Source organism: Pelodiscus sinensis, chromosome 3 (assembly GCF_052426305.1).
Source record: "Pelodiscus sinensis isolate ZL-2025 chromosome 3, ASM5242630v1, whole genome shotgun sequence".
Classification (NCBI taxonomy): domain Eukaryota; kingdom Metazoa; phylum Chordata; order Testudines; family Trionychidae; genus Pelodiscus; species Pelodiscus sinensis.
The window spans coordinates 177,685,294-177,701,480 of record NC_143054.1 but is presented as its reverse complement, the minus strand read 5'-3'; positions in this window follow the sequence as shown (position 1 = coordinate 177,701,480).

The window sequence follows — 16,187 nt, the reverse complement described above, 5'->3', positions numbered from 1 at the left end:
ACATGACTGCTTCAGTGTTTGTGAGGTGTGCTGTGAGCTGAATAATTGGTTTGATCTGAGGATCTGAGTCAGAAAAGCATGCTATCACTGACTCTTCAGCTGCTATCTTGGAAAAATCTTAAGAGCAGCTACTGATGGAATCCTACAGGAGAGAGTTCCCATCGGTGAATGAAAAATTAGTCATCTGTGCTTTTAATATTGACCTGATTGAACTGTTGCAAGAAGAGGTACAAAAATTGCTAGAAAAAGTAGCAGTGGGATCAGAGCAGTTAAGTTTAAAGATATCACATAAAAAGACAAATCCAATAGTAATATCTAAATCTGTTGAAATGGTAAAGGTATTCCTACCCAAATCTGAAAAGGTACTGGATGCATTGAGGACTTCAAGTATCTGGGTAGCATGACTACAAGCGACATAAAGCATTGCTTAGAAATGCGGCATAGAATTAAAGTCATGACAGCTACTCTTGCAACTGTCAGCCAAATTTGGAGAAGCAAAGGCATTACTATGACGTGTAAAAAGTATTTGATGCACTCTCTTGTCACAGCATTTTGCTGTAGTCAAGCAAGATAATGGACACCAAGGAAACAAGATACTAAGGCCAGGTCTACACTAAGCCTGGAATTTGGGTTAAGATAGGCAACTCCAGCTACGTAAAATAAGTAACTGGAGTTGGCATACCTTAAGCTGAGTTTGGTGTTGTCTTCACAGAGGGAGGCTGACAGGAGCCTTTTCTCTTACTCCTCACAACTGCCAGGAGTACCAGTGCCAGCTGGAGCCACCCTCAGCACTTGATTTAGAGGGTCTTAGTTAGACCCACTAAACTGAATGCCAGAAGACTGATCTCTGGTGTGGGTAAGTACAGATGTGGTCTAGGAGACTTTCTACTCATGAGTCAAATTACTACATGCACTTTGTGAGCATTAGCTATACTTCTCACATTACTGTCAAATAGGTAATCACCTCAATTTACAGCATAACTAGAGTTAATAACCAATATCACTTAAGGAAAGAAAATTTGGGTTAGTGGGAAATATGGGCTGAATGAGTAGAGGAAGGTTGCTGAAGCTAGTTTTGTAGGAACTGGGGCCAAGTGCCAGCAGCAGGGTGTGCCCACAACAAGTGTGGTTTGATAATGTGGCTGAATGGATGGGATGTGGCATGGCACACAACTCAAGGCTGTGCAGAGACCACAAGACATGAAGGAAGATTGCTGACCAATGACTCTCATGTGTTGTGGTTACTGTTCATGGTGATTGATCTTATGGTGCTTTGCACTATGAGAAAAACAACAGCCAAAAATGACCAGTAACAGCCCTCATTTGATTAAGCATGCCTAATGGCAGGTAAGGCTGTCAGGAAACTTGTGTGGGGTTTCAGTATGCCCATGGGTAGATTGTCTGCATCACCATCACAAATAAGTGGCTTATACTTCACAAAAGATTCCTTTCTCTACCCCAGACTCTAGTTTATATATATAAACTAGGTTTTACAGGCAGAAAGATAGAAATCAGATCTGTGATCTCTCTAGGTTAGTATCTTGTCTCCAGCAGTGGCCTGTACCCGATGCTTCAGAATAAAATCCATTATAGACAGTTGTGGAATAGTCTGTCCAAAGGGGAAAAATGTCCTAAATCTCATCAGTTAATAACTGGCTTATGCCTTTAAATATAAGGGTTTATAACTCTCTGGGTATGTCTACACTACCACCCTAGTTCGAACTAGGGTAGTTAATGTAGTCATACGTACTTGCAAATGAAGCCTGGGATTTGAATTTCCCGGGCTTCATTTGCATGTTGCCAGGCGCTGCCATTTTTAAATGTCCGCTAGTGCGGACTCCGTGCCCGCGGCTACACGCAGCACGAACTAGATAGTTCGGACTAGGCTTCCTATTCCGAACTATCTGTACGCCCGAGGTCCGCACTAGCGGACATTTAAAAATGGCGGCGCCCGGCAACATGCAAATGAAGCCCGGGAAATTCAAATCCCGGGCTTCATTTGCAAGTTCGTATGACTACATTAACCACCCTAGTTCAAACTAGGGTGGTAGTGTAGACATACCCTCAGATATTTTATCTTGCCTAATGCAATTGCAGATGTTCTTATATATGTCTAATCTTTTTAAAAACCTATTTAGCTTATCCTTGCTATAATATCTTGTGGCAAGGAGTTCCACATTCATTGTTTAAAAATTGGTTTTAAAACTTTTGAATTAAATTACAGCCAGAAGTGAGTAAGAACCAGTGTAGTCTTTGGTGTAATAACCTCCCCAAAGCAAAGCCATTAAGTTGGCAAGCCACTTCATTCAACCGCACTTAATAAGTGTTGGTCCAGCATAGCCGTGTAGAGTATATTTCAGTAATCTAACCTAGATGGCATAAATGACAGAGGCATGGCCCATGTAAAAGAGAAGTTGTTACAGTCTTTGAGCAGCAATCAAATATTTTTCCTTTGATTTCTTTCTATTTCTTTTTCAATGCTTCTAGCAACTGATACCACCTGGGGACTACAGGATCAATCAGTGATCCAGGAATACCTCTAGAATGTGATTCTCCTATTATGTACTTACACACACACACCCAAACGCCATAGTATCTGATAATTCAGTGTAAATTAATGAATAATTCATCCAATGCCCACTGTTAAGAAGAGGAGTATCTTAGGTACAGATGGTGCTGTTCAATAAATTCGGACCAGGTGAAGCCATGCCTATGAGGAGTTTGTGCAACTCTTGGCCCCTGCCAGAGTCCCAGCATAATTTAGTGTGATTGCAGCTTGGGCAGGTATGCCTGTGCAAGCTTCACCCCTGCTAGCATGGCTACAGATAGCACTGCAAGTGCAGCAGCATGGTTTTCAGCAACATGAGCAGATAGCAGTGTGCATATAATTAGGTCTGGCTCAGGATGTGACCCTGCCTTTCTAAGACACCATCCTGGGATCATGCCTCAGTTTCCCTTTCAACCAGTATAAAACTAGTTCAAACAAGCTTTTACCTTTACATTTAAGAAACCCTTCAACTCGGGGGCTCTTTTTATTGTTAATGGGAATTAATACAAGTAAAATCTTACTTTTCAGTCTATTCTTAGTCTGTAGTCCATTGTTTCTGAAGATTTGTTCTTCTCTCCTCATAAGCAGCTCTAAGTTCTTTGCCTTCCAAGTCCACCTTTTGTCCCCTGTCCAAATTAGGGTTGCCAGTCTCTTTTTCAGAGCTCTCTCTCAGTTGGCTACTCTGCCTCCTTTTTCCATTGTAGGCCTATTCTTACTCTGTAGGCAATTCCCTCTTCTCCTCCCTACTGCTCAAATATCTTTCTTAAAAAATCAGGCATTCCACTCCTAATTGGCCAGTAAACCACCAGCTGGAGTACCTAGTTGCAACAAGGTTCAGACCAGGCTGTCATAAGCAGCCAGGCCCTTGTTCCCATCAAAAAGCCCTTTGTCCCATGGCATTGCCCAACTCTAAGTAGCTTCAGAGACTCTGGGCTGCATGTGCAGTTCTCACTCCTGTCACACACACCCCACTAAGGTCTGCCAGAGGGCTGCTGGGGGTGGGGGCAGCCTTACAGCAGTCTTCCACAATGCCTGACCCATGGGCAGTGGGTGAAGCTTCCACTTGGGGAGGCAGTAGCTCTCCCACCTAGGCCCTGCTCCTGCCCCACCCCTTTCCCATCTCCCTCATCTTCTATGCTCATCCTGTGTCCCTTCTCACTGTGTGCTTGACCCCTTCCAGCCAAATCCCTGAACCCAAGCAAATTATTTTTGAAAAAAACAAAAACAAAAACAACTCTCCACTTTTCTGCTATTTCTTTCTCAACAAAATGGGGCTTATTTTGTACCATGTGTCAGACATACAGAAGGTACGTAATTAAAAGTATTACATTTGAAAATAAGTAATGTCAGTATTTTATATACCCGGATAGCTGACATGCAGGCAGCTTGCAATAGTCCTGAACCCCTCTCATTGATCTTGGGGAACACACAATGGCAAGCACCAGTTAAAGCTAATCAAGAAACCTCTGTCCTTTTTTCACACAATAAAACAAGGTGTCAAGTATCGGCCTCAGCTGGCATTTGCCCCCTAACAGGAAGAAAATGACTGGAATCAAGACTGCAAAAGTTGCTGTTTCATTTTTCACTTCACGCAAACAAGCTGAGGGTTTCCTATATTTATTGTTTCAACAGCAGTCAGTACATCAGACAATGAATAAGAATTACCAAGGGACATGGATCCTTGTCAGTAAAATACAGACTGGCTGCTGCTTTAACAACCCCACCTGTTCAGCTCACTGAATATCCTACATCTACACTGCAGGGTTTTTGCGCAAAAACCTGTGGAGCAGCCATACCTCAAGCGTGTTTTTGTGCAAGAAAATTTACAGATAATCAAAAGAACAGAGGGTTTTTGCAGTGTAGGTAATCCTCTTTCTACGAGAAATAACTCCTGTTTGCATCTGAGTTCTGGCACAAAAAGGTGTGTGTAGACAGGCAACGGGGTTTTTGCGCAAAAAGTGCCAATCGAAAAAAGCACTGGTGCTCTCATGGCTATTCTGTGAATAGCAATCAGAGCTTTCGAGAGACCGTCCATGCAGTCTGGACACTCTCTTGCGCAAAAGTGTATCACTTTTGTGATGCACTTTTGTGTGTGGACGCACTCTTGTGCAAGAAGTTTTTGCAGAAGATCTCCTCTGCAAAAAGCTTCTTCTGCAAGAAGCCTGCAGTGTAGATGTAGCCTGAGGAGGTGCCAGCCTTATGTACCAGACTCGCAGACCCAGTATCCCCAAGGGTGAAGGAACCACATCCCCAACCCTATTTTCAGCAGGCAAATGTGATCTCCCATCCACTGAAGAGAGTTGAGACCTATCTTACCTATCCTACTAATACCTCCTCTCGTCCTTGTCACTACATCCCTCCTCCCTCTTTCTTCCCTCCACTCTCCTCTCCCCAGGCTCCCACAGCTCCAACTCACTGCTCTCCCCAACCAAGTACTCACCCTGCCCATCACAGAATTTGAACAATTAAAAATACTAATTGTCCCAGCCCAGGCCACTGCTTACCTGTGGGAACACTCTGAAGGGCTCCTCTGGCCCTGTTCCTCCGGGCTATTTATTGCTCTGCCCAGTCTCACTTAGCTGGCCCTGGCCCTGAGGACAGGACAGACCAGGAATCCTGCTGTCACAAATGATCCAGCCCTCCCTGCAGCACACACACTTACTGCACACACAGCATAGGCTGGCCTAACTCCAGGTCTAGCCCATTGAAAAGTGATAATAGAGGGAGGCCCAGTGGAGCCCTGCTCTCACTACCCCTGCCTCTTCTGGCAAATTGCTCCAGCATCACATGGTGGGAGGAGGAGGTCATCCCATGAAATCCCAGACTGAAGGTCTCCTGTAATCCAGAAGTGCCTACTGCATGAATGAAGCAGAAAGGTTTTGGAATTGTAGAAAGACACTTTGCAAAACTGCACTTCTCATCACTTTCCACCTGATGACCTCAAAGCACCCAATGAAAACCAATGACTATACAGAAACTGCTGTGAGGCAGGCAAGTATTATTATTCTTCCTTTTTTCAGATGAAGAAATTGAGGCACAAGATAATTAAGTTCCTTATTTGCTGGGGGGGTTTTTTGTAATAAATCAGTGGAAAAACTCCCCTTGAGATCAAGACGTACACAATGGGTCCAATGTCATACTGAGTGTCTGACCCGTGGGACATTAAGAAAACCCCAGATTTTCACATTTCAAGCAGTAAGGAGCACAGGCCACTGGCTGCATTGAGATGGGGACATCACCCTGCAACCCCCACCTTCCCCAGTACAGAAACTCAGCAATGAGACTGCACTTGACACAGTGTAAGGACTGGCTCTGCCCCTCTGTGCCAGGCGTAATAGGTATGGCTGGGCAGGCTCAGCTCAGCATGATCCAAGTGTGGAAGGGGTTAGTGTGGGGGGAATACAGGTGTGGGGCAGTCAGGGTGTGGGCAGCTCAATGAAGATCTGGGTGCACAGGGTCTCTGGGGGGTTCTGGGTGTAGGGGCAATGGACCTCTGGTTGAACTCAGTGGAGGGGTCAAAGGGAGGTGGGATTTGGTGGGGGTTCTGGGTGCTAGAGATGTGAGACTTGATGAGGTGGGGGATCCATGTGCAGCTTGCTGGGCTCATTAGGATGGGGGTCTAGGTGTGGGGGACTTGTCAGGTGGGTCCAGGTTTAGAGGAGGAGAGTTTGTCAGGGTGAGGGTTAGATGGGCCCGCATAACTGGGGAGCCCCAGCTGCTGCTGATGGGACTCTGCATGTGCGACTCCTGCTTCCCCCCAGGATTCCCCTAATCCCTTTTCTTTTCCATCCTCCTCCCCTTGTTTCCCTCCATCTGCCCTATTCCACTCCCCATTCCTTCCCCACTGCCTCTTCCTTCCACCTCCTTATCCCCCTTTTCTCATTTCCTACCTGCCCCTCTCCAGCTCCCATCCCAGCACACAGAAGGGGAGCCCGTGGGCACTAGGACCCAGCCAGCAGGCTGTGTTTGGCTGCACAGATAGTGGATCCCAACGCAGCCTGCGAGCTGGGCAGCCTTGCTTTTGAAATGGGAGCTGGTCCATGCACATTCCAAGCAGGCGTCTGAGGAGGTTCCCTGCTACTCAGTAGGGTTGCCAGGTGTCCGGTATTGACCTAGACAGTCCAGTATTTGAGGTTTTTTTAAACGCCATCAATTTTTATCGCCTAGGCCCTGATCTTTCATTCAGATCCACTCAGCTGGCCACAGGGCTCCACTGGGCTTCAGTAGCGTTCCATGTGTGAACCATTGAAACCATGTATGTAACGAGTTAGGGCCAATGAGTGTTATTTATTAGTAACACAGGTAAGGGTTATGTGAGTGATTTTTAAAAGGCACACACACGTCTGCATTCATAAAAGAGCTGCTCTACATTTCAGAGCTTTCATTTGAGATGCAAGCTCCTCATTATCACTAATGTCAGCACATTAAGGCCCTTCTCCTGCAGACACTTACACACTTTAGTAGGACTTCTCATATGAATAAAGTTACACACCTGGGCTGTGTCTACACTGGCATGAATTTCCGGAATTGCTTAAAACAGAATAGTTTTCGTTATAAGTATTTCCGGAAAAAGAGCGTCTACATTGGCAGGATGCTTTTCCGGAAAAGCGTCCGTGGCCAATGTAGACGTGCTTTTCCGGAAAAGAGCCCCGATCGTCATTTTCGCGATTGGGTCTTTTTTCCGGAAAAGACTACAGGGCTGTCTACACTGGCCCTTTTCCGGAACAGTGTTCCAGAATAAGGACTTATGCCCGAGCGAGAGCAGAATAGTTTTTCCGGAATGGCGGCTGATTTTGTACAGTACAGCGTCGTTGCTTTTCTGGAAATTCAAGGGCCAGTGTAGACAGCTCGCAGCTTATTCCGGAAAAGCGGCTGATTTTCCGGAATAAGTGGCCCAGTGTAGACACAGCCATAGGGTATGTCTACACTACAAAGTTAATTCGAACTAACAGACATTGATAGGCGCTACACTAGCAAACCGCTAGTTCGAACTTAATTCGAACTAGCGGAGTACTTAATTCAAACTAGGTAAACCTCATTCTACGAGGACTAATGCCTAGTTCGAATGAAGAAGTTCAAATTAAGGGCTGTGTAGCCACTTAATTCGAACTAGTGGGAGGCTAGCCCTCCCCAGCTTTCCCTGGTGGCCACTCTGGGCACCACCAGGGAAATTCTTCTGCCCCCGTCCCAGCCCTGGAGCCCTTAAAGGGGCACGGGCTGGCTACGGTGCCCGTGCCAGGTGCAAGCCTGCCAGCACCCAGCCAGCAGACCCTGCACCTGGCACGGCTCGAGCCAGCCACCCGCTGCCACCCAGCCCTCCGCCTCTTCCCGGGACCAGGCTGGCGGCTCCTGGGAGCCTGCCCAGATCCGCAAGAGGCGGGTGCCCGCCTGGTCTAGTGCAGACATCGTGGACCTTATCCATGACCTCCGCACTAGGCACAGGAAAGTGGCCATCTGGGGCAGGATAGCTGCCAGCATGGCCACCCAGGAGCAGGTTGGCATGAAAATCAAGGTGGTCCAGTGAGACCCCCGACCCTGAGCCCTGAGCTTAGAATGTCAGTACTGGGTCAGACCAAAGGTCCATCTAGCCCAGGAGCCTGCCTGCCGACAGCGGCCAACACTAGGGACCCTGGAGGGGATGGACTGAAGACAATGACCAAGCCATTTGTCTCGTGCCATCCATCTCCAGCCTTCCACAAACAGAGGCCAGGGACACCATTTCTACGCCCTGGCTAATACCACTCCATGGACCCAACCTCCATGACTTTATCTCACTTCTCTTTAAACTCTGTTCTAGTTCTAGCCTTCACAGCCTCCTGCAGCAAGGAGTTCCACAGGTTGACTATTTGCTTTGTGAAGAAGAACTTTCTTTTATTAGTTTGAAGCCTGCTACCCATTCATTTCATCTGGTGTCCTCTAGTCCTTCTATTATGGGAACTAATGAAGAACTTTTCTTTATGCACCCTCTCCACACCACTCATGCTTTTATAGACCTCTATCATATCCCCCCTCAGTCTCCTCTTTTCTAAGTTGAAAAGTCCCAGTCTCTTTAGCCTCTCCTCATATGGGACCTGTTCCAAACCCCTGATCATTTTAGTTGCCCTCCCCTCTCCCACCCTCTCTCTTCCCCTCTCCCACCTCCTTTTCCCAGTCTCCCTGAGTTTTGTTCAATAAAGAGAGTTTCTATTTTTGAACACACATGTCCTTTATTTTGTACATCAGGAAGGGGGGCTAGGGAGGGGTAAGTGGAAGGAGGTGAGGGAGGAATGGGGTACGAGCCCCCAATGGGGAGGACTGGGGTGGCTCTGCAGGCTCCTCGGGGTGGAAGCTCTCCTGCAGCCCCCCGATTGACCCCCCCCGGATGGCAGCCTGCGGCAAGTGCAGCCTGGCTGATGGCTGAGTGCTGTGATATGCCGAGTGTGGGCACTCCAAGCCAAGACTGCTTTGCAAGCGGGGAACCCCTGAGAACTGTCTCTCTGGGGTGGGGGGTCGGGTCCCTTTAAGCACAGCCCTCGGCTAGCCGGAGACAGCAGCTCCACGCTCTAAGTCCTAATCTGCTGCCCTGCTGGCACTGCTTCCAGCCATCCTTAACCTCGGTTCAGGGTCTACTCAGTGTGGACATGCTAGTTCAAATTAGTAAAACACTGATTTGAACTAGTTTTTAAGCCTAGATGCACTAATTCGAATTAGCTTAGTTCAAATTAACTAATTCGAACTAAGTTAGTTCGAATTAGCGCTGTAGTGTAGACATACCCATGCTTAGGTGTCTGCAAGTTCAAAGCCTTGAAGTCTAACTCTGAGTGAGGCTTTTTGAATAGTCCCATCTCCTCAATAAACAGAGATTCCTCATAGGCTTCTATGAAATAGTTGAACTTGGTATGTTCATGGCAGACACACAGAGTTACAATAAATCAAAATGTATTTCCTGAAAGCTATACTGTAAACTACTTTATTTTTAAGAATCCAGAACTCTTAACACACATTCGCTAAAGAGAGAGAGAGAGAAAGGCTATGTCTAGATAGCAGAGTTTTTCCGGGATACTGGCAGTATCCCGGAAAAACTCTGCCGCGTCCAGGGAAGGAACATGTCCACTTTTTTGGAACAGTTTCTGGAAAAGCGGGCACATTCTTTTGGCATCTCTGTATTCCTCATTTTATGATGAATAGAGGATCTTCCGGAAGAGGAGGTTTTTCTGACATTTGGCTCCATATAGATGGGCCAAATGTTGGAAAAGCCTCTTCCGATAAAACAAGTGGAAGAAGATAAGCAAATTTCTTTTTCCAAAAAAATCCTGCAGTATAGACATAGCTAGAGAGACTGCATACTGTTATCTAAGGGCTCATCTGCACTGGCAAGCTTTTTTGGTGACAAAACCCAAAGAGCATTCACATTGCAATGACAAAACCCAGCGGCTACATCTGCACTGGCATGATTTTCCGGAAATGCTTTTAACGGAAAAGTTTTCCGTTAAAAGCATTTTCGGAAAAGCGCGTCTAGATTGGCAGGACGCTTTTCCACAAAAGCACTTTTTGCGGAAAAGTGTACGTGGCCAAACTAGACGCGCTTTTCCTCAAAAAAGCCCCGATTGCCATTTTGCGCAAGAGGGCTTTTGCCCGAACAGGAGCAGCACAGTATTTCCGCAAGAACACTGACGATCTTACATGCGGAAATTCAAGCGGCCAGTATAGACAGCTGGCAAGTTTTTCCGCAAAAGCAGATGATTTTGCGGAAAAACTTGCCAGTCTAGACACAGCCAGCGAGCGTGCACATTGCAATGCAACGAAAGTCACAAAAACTGCCCAAACAAAAGATAGGACCGTGCAGCACTTTAAAGACGAACAAGATGATTTACTAGGTGATGAGCTTTCGTGGGCCAGACCCAAGTGACCCAAAGAACTAGACACAATCCTGGGTGGGAACCCTACATCTACAGGCAAAGACCCAAAGGCATACAGTCAGCAGAAACAGGACTTACCCAGAGGCAGAAGTTCTTGCTGAAGAGATGGAAGTGGACAAGGAGGCAGGGTCACTGTGGAGCCAACCTGTACAGCAGGCAGCCAGGAACTGTTCTCAAGGCCAGAGGCTCATGTGGACTCTCAGCAACTGACCACAGAGCATGAAAAGCAAGGGAAGAGACACAGGGTATGTTGCTCTGTTGAGGCGAGAGGGGGAGGTTGGGGCGGCGGCACAGGGTAGTAAGTTGCTCTGTTGCAGCGAGGTGGGGAATGCTTCCACAAAGCAATCGCAACATGCTTCTCTACCAAGAGAGCGGCTCTCATTTGAGAGTTTTTGTGCTGCAGTTCAGGGACCATCTCAGCACACAGGTCCAGGAAGGTGGCCTCTGAAAGTGATGTAGCCACTGGTCTTCATCCCATACCTACATGCAATGCAGTCCCACCACTCAGATGGTTACCCTAGCCCAAAAGTGATGCTTTAATCATCACAGCTGCTTTGTGACAGCCAAATGCAATGTCATGTTGCTACTTTCTGTGTCACATCGCTTTCTGCATCCAAGTCTTCTGTGCCTTTGGAAATCTGAGACTAAGTTCATAAGTAGTGTGCTGCAGTGTGTGATGTTCTAAGTACATTGAACACAGCATAGGAGAGAAGTCTGGGATCCATAATTTCTCAGAGCAGATTCTGGAGTGCTCAGCCAGGACTGTCGGTTTGAAATGGCATGAAAGTAAGCTGGAAGCCCCAGGAGAGCTCTGAAGCAAAGAGGTGGTGACAGGATGTTTTTCACATTCCCAAAATGCTTTGTGCTACATTGCATGTTCCATGGTTCCTACCGACTGAAGACGATACTAGGCAGTGTGTGATGCTTACCCACATTGCTTTGCTCTTTCAGTCAGTGGCAGAGCTAACAACATAGCCATGATATGGAGTGTGTGCTATGGCTGGCAGGTGGAAGCTGTGAGCTTCTAATCAGGGTTTGAAATCTAGAAGCCTCTGCTCATTGGTTGAACCTTAATCAAGGGGAGGGGCTATCAGGCAGTCTAGGGCTTTATAAAGGAGTGAGTCAGTGACCAGGGAGCTTGTGAACAGGGGTTGTTTGCAGGGGCTGTTAACAGGGAGTTTCGGGAGGGAGTGCAAAGGGGGTGAGATACACTTGCCATTCCTTAACATCTTTTCACTACACTCCTTCCCTTCAAGGAGGCATTTAATAACAACTGAGGAATCTCTCAGAAGGAAGCCAGGTATGGATGGTGATAGGTCTGCTGTTGTTACCTGCACAGCATGTGCCATGTTTGTCTTCCTCTCAGAAGAAAGAAGGGATTTCATCTGCACTAAGTGCAAGCTGGTCACCATTTTGGAAGAAAACATTAGAGGACTGGAGGCCCAAGTATCGACCCTACATTCTATCAGAGAGGATGAAGACTTTTGCCTGCCAATAGCATTTTCATTGCCAAAAATTCCCAGTATAGACATACCCTAAGGCAGAGGGCACAACCCACTCCGTCTTGCTCCAGAGTTTGCAAATTGACTGCTGAAGAAGCAAATCACATATTTCACTACATCATGCCATCATGATCAGGAGAGCCCTTAAACTGGTAGCTTTAATGGTTTTCAATACACCAGAGGACCATTTTTTAATACAAAGATTGTCTAATATCCCACCTCCTTTCTCATGTGCAATCCCATAACAAATACTATTTCCAAAAAGGTTCCAACATGGCTTAGGAACCCATCTTCAAAAGGGACTTAACCACTTAGATCAACGTACCAATGAATGGGACTTCGATTCCTAAGTCAGTTACACACGGGGTGGCAGCAGACTTCCCAGGAGCTGGTGTGCATGGGGAGATGACTTTGAAGCCAGTGCCCCATGCATACCGGCTCCCGCCTGCCATTCCATGCTGTTGCCTCTGTATCAGAGGCAGCAGCACAGGGCGGTAGGCAGCTCCCTGGGATCCAGTGAACACCAGTACATACCAGGAGCCTGTGTGTAACCGTGAACATTAACCAATGTGCCCAGGCTCATCGGTTAATTGTACACAATTACACTTAAACATCCCTATCAACAACCAAGCAACAGACACACAGTGGGTGATCTTATTGACTCTCCAGGCGCTTACTTTCTGGAGGGCTACTTTATTCAGCATGTCTGTAAGATTCATCTCAGTGTTGAAAGCTGTGGGTCTTGTTCACCGTTCCATTATACACAATGAAATCAGTGGTGCCTTAGTTGTGTAAAACTTAGGAAATAAAGCAATGAATCAGGCCTTGTGTCTGATGGTCCATAATAGCAATGGCCATTGGAAAATCCTCCACTGATCTAGCAAGCCAGATTCTGACATCTCATCTGTATGACATAAATTATGTTTTCTTTTGAAATTACTCTAACCAGTAACTGCTGCTTGGAGAGTTAGCAGCATCTGTGTCCTTATTTATCTGTATAATAGCATGCTGTATGCTCAGCCTTTGCAAGGACCAGTTCCAAACCCATCAGGAAACCTCTGTGGTAAAAGCAATGCACAAGAGTTTTGGTCTCATAATAAACCTCAGAAGCCTTCCTCACTTTGCAGGCAATAGAATCCTGGGATTTTTTAAAAGGCATCTGCTCTCAGGAATGGATTGAGATGTTTATCAGGAAATATTAAAAAGGGACTTGGACTGGTGGGAAAGGGATACCTGGTCAGTCCGGGGTTTCTCAGCCAGTTTAGTCACTGCTGTTTTTCCTAGTTCCCATGTGTTACCATAAGGAAGACACTGGCAAGAAAACTGAGATTAGAGAATAAAGATTCTCTCACCAACAAGATGATTTTTTTTAGTAGTTTATAGACCAGAATTTAGGTTTGCCTCCTTTCATACTGAGGATATTGCAAAGCTCTTAACAGATCGATGCATTAGAGTGGTTCAATTATCTCCAGCAAATGGAAGCTTAGATCAGAAAAGTGGCATTTGTACAGGATGAAAGAGTCTGATGTCAGTATTTCAAGATGGGAAATCAGGTACGTGGGATGATGGGGGAGCATTTGTGGATTTCACCTGTACATCAAGTGTCTGAAACTGACTTGCAGATTTCATAGACCAGGGGGACGGGGAGCAAAGCGGCGGAACACGCGGGCAGTGGGCAGCCCAGACGCATCTGGGCTGCCCGCCGCCCGCGTGCTCTGGGGCTTTGCTCTGCTTTGCTCCCCGTCCCCCTGGTCTGCAGACCAGGGGGACGGGGAGCAAAGCAGAGCAAAGCGGCAGAGCACGCGGGCGGCGGGCAGCCCAGACACGTCTGGGCTGCCCGCCGCCCGCGTGTTCCGCTGCTTTGCTCCCCGTCCTCCTGGTCTGCAGACCAGGGGGATGGGGAGCAAAGCAGAGCAAAGTCCCAGAGCACGCGGGCAGCGGACAGCCCAGACGCGTCTGGGCTGCCCGCTGCCCGCGTGTTCCGCCGCTTTGCTTCCTCTCCCTGGTCTGCTGGAGACCAGGGAGAGGGCCCCGTTCATAAGTGCGGATCCGACATAAGTCGGATCCGCGTAACTCGGGGACTGCCTGTAGATGGCAGCTATAACTAGTTGGTGGTTTGTGTGAACTGCGCTGATTACCACGGACCAACTCCTAGCAACCAGGTATACATGTCACAATATGCACTATCACCACAGGCATTAATTAGTAATATTGTAGGCAATCTAACCATGGAGACCAGTGACTGAGATAGTCTCTTGCTCCTAGAGAGCTCTCTTTGGAGTTGCACTGTGGCATTTTGGTGAAGTCAAAGTTACTAGCAAAAAGATTGGAATAAGCTTCTGAATCTCAGATACTCTTAAAGTGATAGCAGATTTCTCTAATTATGATGCATTCAGTTCAAGTCCTAGTGTGCAAAGGATGGCTAACGTGCATCCCTGCATGTAAATTAGACATCTGTGAGAGTGCAAAAATCTGATGGGTTCTAACTGGTGCAAAATCAGGTAGGGGAAATACTGTTGTCTCCTGGTGCATGAAGCCTAGTCTGCAGAACATTCCCATAAAAAAGGCTTCCTACGAACTATTCCTTAGGGTACATCAGAGATGGTTTTGCAGCTGTGTAAGGAAAAAGTCAGTGAGCCACTAATGACAAGGGCAAAAAGAGAGTTTATAAAACCAAAAGTAAAATGATCACCACAACGCACTGCTGGTCCCCCTCGCCCAATGTCCTGAGGGCTGCACATGTTGTAGAAACATTGGGAGCCTTGCCAGCTCATTTTGATTTTTTTAAGATATGATATCATACTTGGTAATGGCAGTTGTGACACCAGCATCCAAATGCAGCCGCCTGTAGACACTATAAATTGCCCAAAAACCAGTGGGCATGTGGGGCTATTTTGGATGGATTAGTCACCCTTCAAACTACTGTTGCTGGAGTACAACAACCACAAAGAAGCCAATAGCATAATTCATGCCCATTTACCTGCACTCCTTCTACTAACCCAGCCCCACTGAAAGGAATTGATAGCACAATTACTTTAGCAATTAATGCATTGCACCAATATGTGAATTGGACTTCCATCTTATTTCTATGCTCCATGTAAATCACTACATGTACACAGACAGTAAATCAAGTTCAGGCAGATTCACCATTAAGACCATTTATGGAATCTGTCTCAATGGAAACTTTAAAAGAGCTCTCCAGATTTGTGATAAAAGGGAGAGTGACAGAAATGTAGGTTATTTTTAGACAGATCTGAAAGGATAATTTCTCCCTTGCTCATATTTTTCTGTTCCTTTTTTGACTTTCAACTGACCAGATGAGAAGACAGTGTCCCCACCTGGATTGTATCTTTCTTCTGATCTTCACTCCCTTTAAGAACCTCCTGACAGAACTTCTTTTGTATTTTACACATTTTAAAAAGCTTTTATTGATTGGCTTGGACTCAGAACACAGGAGGACACCAGCAGCTTTAAATATCCAAACTGATATCTATGAGATCTGTTCAATTTCTTTATTCAAAATGTTTCTTTGTGTAGGTGCTAGAACTTGTGGGGGTAAGTGGGTGCTGTAGCACCCTCAGGCTTGAAGTGATTTCCATTAATACAGAAATTACAGTTTTGTTCAATGGCTCTCAACACCTCTACTATACAAATTGTTCCAGCACCTGTATTTCTTTGTACACCAATATTTATTTGGCTCTACATCTAGGACATTACCTTTCAATATTTTATCCCCATGGGCCTAAATAATCACTCTCATAAGCAGTGGAATCAGTGGAGCTTTGTTGGCCTAATACAACAGTGAATTTGTCCCCATTATTTTAGGTAGGAAAATCACAATGTATCACAAATCACAGTATTTTCACAAACCTTGTCAACACTTGCAACTTAACAAAGGAAAGAGTCAGGGACAGGGTGATTTCCGTCCCTCGCTCTCCATATGTTTTCCAGTATAAGGAGATGGTATTACTTCTGTATATGACATTAGTGTCACTATCAACGGAATACTTTATCCAGTTCTAGTAACCACATTTCAAGAAGGATATTGCAAAACTAGAAAGGGTTCTGAAAAGACTTACAAAAATCTTTTTGAGGTCCGAAAACATGCCTTACAGCAAGAGACTTAAGAAGCTCAATCTATTTCATTTGGCTAATAGGTGTCAAGATAAAAAATCCTTTGTCACAAACAGGAGCTATGCACAGAAATGTGTAACAAAACTTCCTACTCCTCTGTGTAGC